We start from the raw sequence: 8,988 nt of genomic DNA, 5'->3' as shown, positions 1-8,988 counted from the left end.
GTTTAAACAAATGAATTTAAATTTAAATAATAGATTTATAATATAGGATTTGATTAATGACTATGATTAAAGTTAAAAGTTTAGTCTAATTTAAAAGTTTTAAATATAAGGTTAATGTTCATGATTAAAGTTTATTTGGAGTCTTAGGTTTGGGGTTTAGAGTAAAATTTGAGAATACATTTTGAAATTTTTTGATTAGTATCTATGTTTAGGTTTTGATGTTTAAATTTGAAAAGGTTAAATTTGATGTTTGGATTTTATGATTTGGTGTATAAGATTTAGAGTTATTGTTTATGGTTTGGAATATATACTCAAAGTCTAAATTCCAAAACCTATATTTAAATTTTTGAAATTTGTAAATTAGGATTTATGATGTAGGTTAATATGAAGTATGTGGTTTAGGGTTTAGCGTTAAGATTTATAATTAAGTATATGGTTTGAGTTTTAGAATATATTTGGAGTCTAAGTTTAAAATTTATATTATAAATTAAAAAAATAGATTTATGACTTTGTATGTAAGATTTAAGTTTGGGGTTTAGGGTATTATATTTAGGGTATAGATTTAAGATTTAATGTTTGAGGGTTATAATTTAAATTTGAGATTCTATTTTTAAAATTATTAAACTTTAAATTTAAATTTAAGATCGTAATTATATTATGAAAATATTGAAATTTTAATGTTTATGTTTAGGGTAAGGGTTTAAACCCCAAATTAATCATATACCCAAATCTAACTAATAATCTTAAAACTATATTGTTCATTATTTAAGTTCAAATATTAAATTTAATCTAAATGTTTAATTATCATTTATACATTGCAATTTAATCATATACCCCAAATTAGATTTTTTTTTTCTTTTTTTTTTGTCACCAATTGAGATACATTGCAATTGAGTTTTTATAAATCAAAATTCGTTTACAAAACTGTAACCGTTTTATCAACCTAATATATATATAGCAACAGTTTAATGTAAAGTACCAGAGACATCAAAGATACCACCACCAAGATCAAAGACAATAATTATTTAATTGCTTCTCCTTTCAAAAGCATAAACCAAAGAAGTAACAGTAGGCTTATTGATAATACGAAGAACATCAATCAGATTGTTTTGTTGTTGTTTTTTTTATTCTTTTTTTCTTGGAACACCATTTTTTCCTTTTCTATTTTGTGTGTTTAATATATAGAATATTTATGATAAAATTTTGAGAAAAAATAAGATTTAGATTTCACAATTTAAATGTTAAAAATTGATCTTTAGAATTAAATTTATAGTTTTAAATTTTAAATTTTAAACTTTGTTATTGATATTGAGGTATATGAAATAGAGTTTAGGGTTTAAGTTAAAAATCAGAAATTAAAGTTTGGAAATAGATTTAAAGTTTACATTTAAGATTTTGAGTTAAAATGAAAATAAATAAATTTGGAGATTAGATTTATCATTCAGGGTTTAGAATTTGGGGGATGATTGTTTAAAGTATATATTTAGAATATGAATTTAATCTTTTAAAAAATTGGATTTTAACTATTAAATTTTTTTATATATTGGATATAAGTTCTATTAGGTACATGGTTAAGATTTAGGATCAAGTATATGGTTTGAGTTTTTGAATATAATTGGAGTTTGGTTTTTAAAATGATCTAATTTGAGTTTAAGTTTAAGATTTATATTATAAGTTTGAAAATATTAGATGAAAGGTTTATGTTTGGGGTGTAGGGTATTAGATTTAGGGTGTAGATTTAAGATTTAGTGTTTGAGGTTTATAATTTAAATTTGAGATTATATTTTTAAAATAATATTATGAAAATATTAAAATTTTAAAATTTATGTTTAGGGGTTAGGGTTTAAACCCCAAATTAATCATATACCCAACAATAACTAAAACTTTTATAACTTTTTTTTCATTATTTAATTTCAAGTCTTAAACTTAATCTAAAAGTATAATTATCATTTTTATCCTTTGATTTAATCAAACATATAAATTAAAATACAAAACTTTTTTATCTAATTAAAATATAAATTAAAATACACTCAGACTTTAATTTTACACTCAGACATAATAATTACAAACTCTAATTATCATTATGAACCATATAAATTCTCTTGTTTTTTCACCGTGTCAACAAGAAAATCAAACATGAACTTTTCTCTAATCTGTTAAAGCCTTTGAATCACAGCAAGCCTCTCTGTCTTCTTACTGCACTTCATCATGAGAGACAGTGCTAGATAAGAAAAGGATCTCCAACATCATAAAGTGGACGAGCCAACCGCATCACACCCATTTAGTACCAAGATCATACAATAACTACCTTTACGTTGTAATCTGGTTGCAGGAACCATGACCAAAAATGTTTATAAAACCAATGACCTGACAGCTTATAAGCTGATGAGATAGCTCATAAGTTGGTCCATCTCTTGATCTCAATGTTGTCTATGAGCCTAGCCGTTCCAAACCAGGCAGCAACAGCAACACAAACCGCTACTCCACTCTTTACCTCTACTACTCCTTCAAGAGTTTCTTGATCAACAATCAGCAGGTCTAGTTTCTACGGCAACAGCAGCTCCACTGCAAGCGCCAGCAGGAATACGAGGAGGAGCAGTAGGGGGACTCCGTAACGCTTGTTTTCTCTACTGATACTGGCAAACTTCAAAAACCAAAATAACAAGTTCTTTGTAACCTTAGCATCATTATGAACACATGACTGAAAGTAAAAACTTCACACAAGAGAATGAAAGTGAAGCATAAACCTGCCAACAATTTAACGAGCTCATCCTCTGTTTCTCTCAGATCCGCTTTGGATCATACCCTAATCTTGAAAGACACCTACAACATCAGAGTCAGAGACACTCATAAAAACACTAATAAACGCCATGATTATAGACTCTCATTCCGCATCATAAGAGTTAGTTACAAAGAACATAGATTTACCCAAAGAGACAAAGTAAAAGAAGAAATAAAAACACAGAGACTTAACCCATAATCGATTGTGAAGTGTTCCTATAATGATTGAAAACGCACAGAGACAACAAGAACCATGAATCGATTTTCGAAAGTTTTTAAAAGTCAAGCCTTTTGCCGAAACGCCATTGTTGCTCTTCTCCACTTTGATTCTGACGGTGTGAGGCATGATTCCGGTGACGACGAGAACAAAACAAGACGGAGATGTTATCGTGGTGTGGTTTGGTCACGGACTCAGGCGCCACCGTGTTCGATTGCGGGTGAGTGGAGACCACAGAGTGATGGTCGGAGCTCGAGATCGAGCAAAGGGGAAACGCATAGATGAGACTCGAGAAGGACAGAGACGACGACGAGAGATAAGATTTTTTATTTTTTTTTTAATCGAAGAGATAATGAAAAGAGAATTGTTCTTTTTTTTTGGTTCATAAGAAGTAAAGGAAAACCCAAAAAATTGGTTAAGTGTTGGCTCCAAAATAATTTTTCAGCTATAGTAGTGATTTTTACTTTCCCGCTTAATGAAATTTTATCTTAGCGCGAATTTAGTGCTACGAAAAAATTGTGATCTGATTTTGGGACTTTTGGTAGCAGTTGGTGAATTCGTGCTACTGCGAACTGCTACTAATACTCATATTTCTTGTAGTGGTATCACAATCATGTTATACCCCTCGAGCCGAGGCCCGGCGATATAACTCAATATCTTTCACAAACATCAATCATTATCATATCAATATATATTTAAACGCGCAACCTAGCAATGCATCAACCAATACTCTTGTTTTGCAGGCGCTAGTCGCACACACAAAAATCATAACCCATAACCAAGACTCACCTCAACACTTAGATGAAAGTTTTGGACTGGAAACGCTTCTATCTCGCGGTCGGCTTCACTTTAAACTTTTATCGGAAAATTCTAGAGCTCTAGAAATCTAAATACAGGAAGGATAGGGTAAGAAAGGCTATCCAAGTTCTAACTAAGAAAAAGAAAACAAAATCTAAATAAAAAGAAAGCTAAAGACAAAAACATTTTACCTTAGGGTTTCGACTTTTTCGAGCTGCTATGGTTAGGGTTCTAAGCATGAGAAATGACTAAGGGGGTGGTCTTCTATCTATAGGCTGGAGAATGAGCTCAGGAGAAGGTATAGGTCGTGGGTTACAGGCAGGAGCTGTTCGGGATGCCCCATGCAACCAATTGGAGAGAGATTGGTGTGCAGCCACAAATCTGTCCAATTAAAACAAGTTTTGTGGCCAGCCACCAATTCAACCAATAGGACATTAGCAAGAGCTGGTTGGAGGATTCTCCAATAAAGGAGTAACACATATCTAGCTGCTTAAGGAGGTAGACAAGCAGCTGCATCCTCCAGAAGCTTCCGGATATGCTTAACACATCGTAGATGGGCCCGAATGGGCCGTATTTAAATCCCGAACGTGTTATAAGCTGATCCGAGCTGGCGGAAATGTTTCTCCTTAACAAAAACCTAGATTTCTTAGACCAAAACATTTCTAAAATAACTCTAAGGTCATTCCTATCTTAAGGTCTTATAATAAATTTTTGATTAATTTTCTCGTCCGACTAGGACGTACTAGGCCGAACCGCGAGCATTTTCAATCCACTAAACTTCCTGAAGAATTTATTTCTTCAGATGGAAAACTATTCTAGGACTTTCTAAATTTTTCTTATGTAGCTTGGGATCCACAAACATCCACCGGAAAAGATCAATCCGACTTCCACTTACTTGAGTAATTTTCTCGGCTGTTACAAGATTTTTTCATTGTCTGCGTTTTACTCTTTAAAGAGGGTTATTACAATGTACGTCTGCATTTTCGTCTATGGGCTCGTACTGACTGTTAGAATCCACATTGCCGGTGACGCATTCGATTTATCCTTCTTCTTTACCTTCCTCGATAGGGGGAAGATCTCTCGGGTTTTTCGTGCTGGTGCGGGAGTGATTTCGTCGGGATTTTTTCCAGACGGTTTCCCCTGTGTGTTGCCGGACCGGTCCAAAGGAGTCTCGAAATCGAGTCGTATTCCGCGGATTTTGGTTGTTCCACGCGAAAGAACGGCCCTTTTTCTTGCTGTTAGGGTTTCGAACTGTTTAGCGAGAAAACTCATGACCTTGTCATGTTCTGCTGACATCTTTTCGAAAGTCAAGAACATCTTCTTGACATCTTCGAACGCTGCGGTGTTTGCGTTAGCGTTAACCACGGTAACATTCGCTGCTGGAGTATTCTCAATGTTGTCGTCGGCAGCGTTGCCGTCATGAGTATGTTGGTTGTTGAGATCGTTGGTTGACATGTTTGATCGAGCGTTGGTGGCTGAGAGTTAGATTGATCTGTACTCCCCCTCCTTCTAGCTTTCCGTTGATTTAGGAAGGCTAAGAAAACCTAACTTTCTCAGAGGTCCCGGATATCTGCTAAACCACACGCCAAGCAATCAAACATGATAGTAAAGAGACGAAATATGAATTATGAATGAGTAAAGAGCAAGAGGAGATCTTATTTCAATTTTGTGTTTGAACGATTACAGACGGCAAGAGTCTCGGCCACAAGAGCAGTTGGCGAGTTCTCTAGTTCAAGTAACCTAAGACTGCTAAACCTAATTAAATCGAAGTTCGATAACAAAAAGGAAATATTGCCTAATGCTCTAATTGCTAAGTTTGCCCTGAGTAGAAATTTTCGTCCCTCTATATCTTCAACCCCGATGTCCTTATATACTCCTCCTAGAATTGGTTTGCTCTTTCCCTTTCTGCCCTCGGTCGAGTTTATCGCTTCACGGAAATATTCCATTTTCCTTCAATTTTCGTGTTTATCTTTGGAAACTTCACATTTATCCTCCGAACTTGACATTTATCATCTCATGCAGATTAAAAGATAAACCGTCATAACGATTGGGCTTGATTTCGTACAAAGTTGTGAGTGGGATTTTAGCCGCATTCTGGACCATTTCGGGTTGTTTTCTGACTTAAGCGTTTTTACGATTTATCATTTGAATTTCTCGAATAGTGGAGGCAGTTCAAGGTGTTTAGTTAACCGTTGCATTTTATACGAACAATTCGAATTTCATACGAGAAAACAAGCTCTTGCTGTTTTTAAATCGGAAAGTTCCATTGGCAACTCTGATTGAGATGAAACAAGAGCAAGTTCGATCCGATCTCGAAGGAGGGAGCTACGAGGACGGGATGAAGATAGATTAGTTGATCCAACTCGCCCGTTTGGCGAGTTTGATTGCTTGTTCGGTCCAACTCGCCCGTACGGCGAGTTGGACGGTAGAGCGTTATAGTTGTTTCTTTGTTTGGAATCCGTTTGTCCGAGGCCTATAGTAAAACTTATCGTATGAATCCTTTTCAGAATTGATATGAAACTCGATTATGTTGTCCCGCTTTTCTTTTAAAATTTATCTCTCTTTTTCAATGAGGACATTTCCCGGAAAATTTCTGACTTTGATTCCGTCGTAACCGATTTTGGCCCCAACAAATATTTTTCAGGAGTGTTTTGTGAGTTATAATCAATCTATCAGTTCCAGTTTTTGTACCTATGGCTCTCATTGTTGACTTTTGTTTCCCTCTTTTGGGCTATTGATTCCATAGATATTTCTACTTTTCTGCTGACTTTTGTAATTCATAATATGTTTTATGAAAGATTTAATAAAATTTAAAGTTAAAAAAATAGATTGCCCAAACTAACTACCGTAATATTCTTTTAGAACTTATTTTCTTGAAACCCTAATATTTATCCCGTACTCATCGTCGATGTATAGGAAATTTCATAGTTCTCTGACTTTGGTGGATTCTCCGGCATTGTGAGGCACCTAATTTTGTTGACCTATTTAGCTTCTATGCGTTTGTTTGACAATAACCCTAATTTTTTTCTATCAAACCAAATTTCATTCGTTCTAAAGTTCAAACTCCATTCAAAGAGGACATACAAGATATATGTGGTTCTAGAATTACCTTTTAGAAGAGATTAAAATAAATAAAAATTGAAAATAATTAACCATTTATTAAAAAATTAATGAAAGCTCTTATATGAGCGATACATCATGAAATTAATTAACCAAGATAACTGTAACCAAGTCAAAAATCATACAGTCTGAATATAGGCGATTTCATTTCAGTTGTGTCAAAATATTCTTATTAATTATGGATATTCCATATTCATATAGTTGACCAAGTCAAAAACAAATCCGAAGAACCAGTTGGTAGCATAAGAATGTGTTATTCAACTAAGCTTTTAAAATACCTACTGAAAATGATTTGCCTTCATATAAAATAGGGAACGAAATTGAATATCAAATAAAATAGAATAAAAAAAGAAATAGAATATTTGTAAAAATCCGCCATGTGAACCCCATCCATCCTGTGGATCGTAGGCTGGCACTGTAGAACACCAACCCAAACTTTTCATTAACTCTCCAAATAAATTATTGATGCGTTTAGCGTTTGATAGATCATGGATTTGACCCATTTTTATCCATGGTTTATAAGAGTTTTAATTACTATTTATTATATTCTATATTTAGTATATTTATTGGATCAGGAGTGATTTGGAAGAAAGTGATGATTTTGGAGCATTTTGAAGATATTTGGAGAAAGCATCCGAGCTGACCATCGAGCACGACCATCGGTCGATATTAAAGAGGAATAATCGATCTATGTTCACATCGTGACAGCGATTGACAGCGAAGCGAACAGAAAACCCGTTTGGTCCCAGCCGATTTAGAGCCCAAATCTTCACCAATTTACAAAATTACCCCTGACAAGTTTTAATATAATTATATAAGTTTTGTCAAGATGTTAGAGGCAAAGTGTGCTTTCTTGTTTTACTATTTTCACAGCAAAAGGTTTTCTAGGATTTTTAGTAAATTGGAGAGAAGATCCAAAGAGATTTGTGATTGGAACTCCATTGATATCTATCTATTTATCTATGCAGTTTTTATACTTAATTGTTGTTATGAATTGCTTAGCCATGTTTGAGTAGTTCTCTTGTTAGATTTAGGGTTTAAATAGGTTATGAGGGATTAGCCTCAACTATAGATTGCTAAGTTGTGATATTCATCATTAAGATTGTCATTAATGCATGTTTCTAGATTAGCTAACTAGAACTTGCCCTAGGAGTTGTAGGCACAAGTGATAGCTTGCATCTCACCCTGAATCCATCCTAACTGAGCTAAGATTGCTAGAGTAAGGCGAGAGCTGATCTAAAAAGCTTAGTGAGCACATTAAACCCGCGCGTTAAAGCTTGACCAAACTCGTTAATCGATATTCCAATCAAATAATCGGTCGACATTTCAACAAGTGTATGGACCGGTATTCCTATAGAATCATCGATCGATACTGGTCAATATACAAACCTAGAAAGCGAAAGCCTATCGGTTTTTTTATAACTGTTGAGCTCTATAATATCATGCATACAACTTGTTAGGCATCTGTAGGATTATAATCCTGATTACCTGAATAAAAACTCTAAGTCTGGCTACTTTCATCTAAGTACCAAAAACCCCAATCAAAACAATCGAGCAACTGCCTTGCTCACAAACCTGCTATTTACATTTAAACATAATCAACCTAGCTTAACCAATCTGATTAGATTTATTAGGTTCCATAGCTCATTGTGAATTCGATCCCTAAGTACTACAGCTGACCCTCTTATTTGACAGAGTAATTCACTCCTTATGGTAATTTGAGTGAGATCAGCGTTCCTCAAACCCAAAACCTCACCCTTTAGCAATATTTTCATCGCAAAAGTTGTAACCAATTGATCTGTAGATCAATTGGTGACATGTCAACTGGTGACAACTTATCTTGTGGGAAGGTTATGAAAAGGTGAAGTCTTAGGTCCGAAGAACGCTAAGCACACCAATAACTTATTTGGAGAGTCAGTAAGAGTTCACAGGTGAACAGTTAAGATTGATGCTCTGCAGGGCCAGTTTAGGGTCCACAGGATGGATGGGATCCATGGGATAAGTTATTGCAATAAAAGTCAACTTTTATATGACAACCCGTTCCGTGGACCTCGGAGGTTCTTGCAAAGCAC

This window comes from Brassica napus, chromosome C3 (genome assembly GCF_020379485.1).
Source record: "Brassica napus cultivar Da-Ae chromosome C3, Da-Ae, whole genome shotgun sequence".
Classification (NCBI taxonomy): domain Eukaryota; kingdom Viridiplantae; phylum Streptophyta; class Magnoliopsida; order Brassicales; family Brassicaceae; genus Brassica; species Brassica napus.
This window is presented reverse-complemented; position numbering follows the sequence as displayed.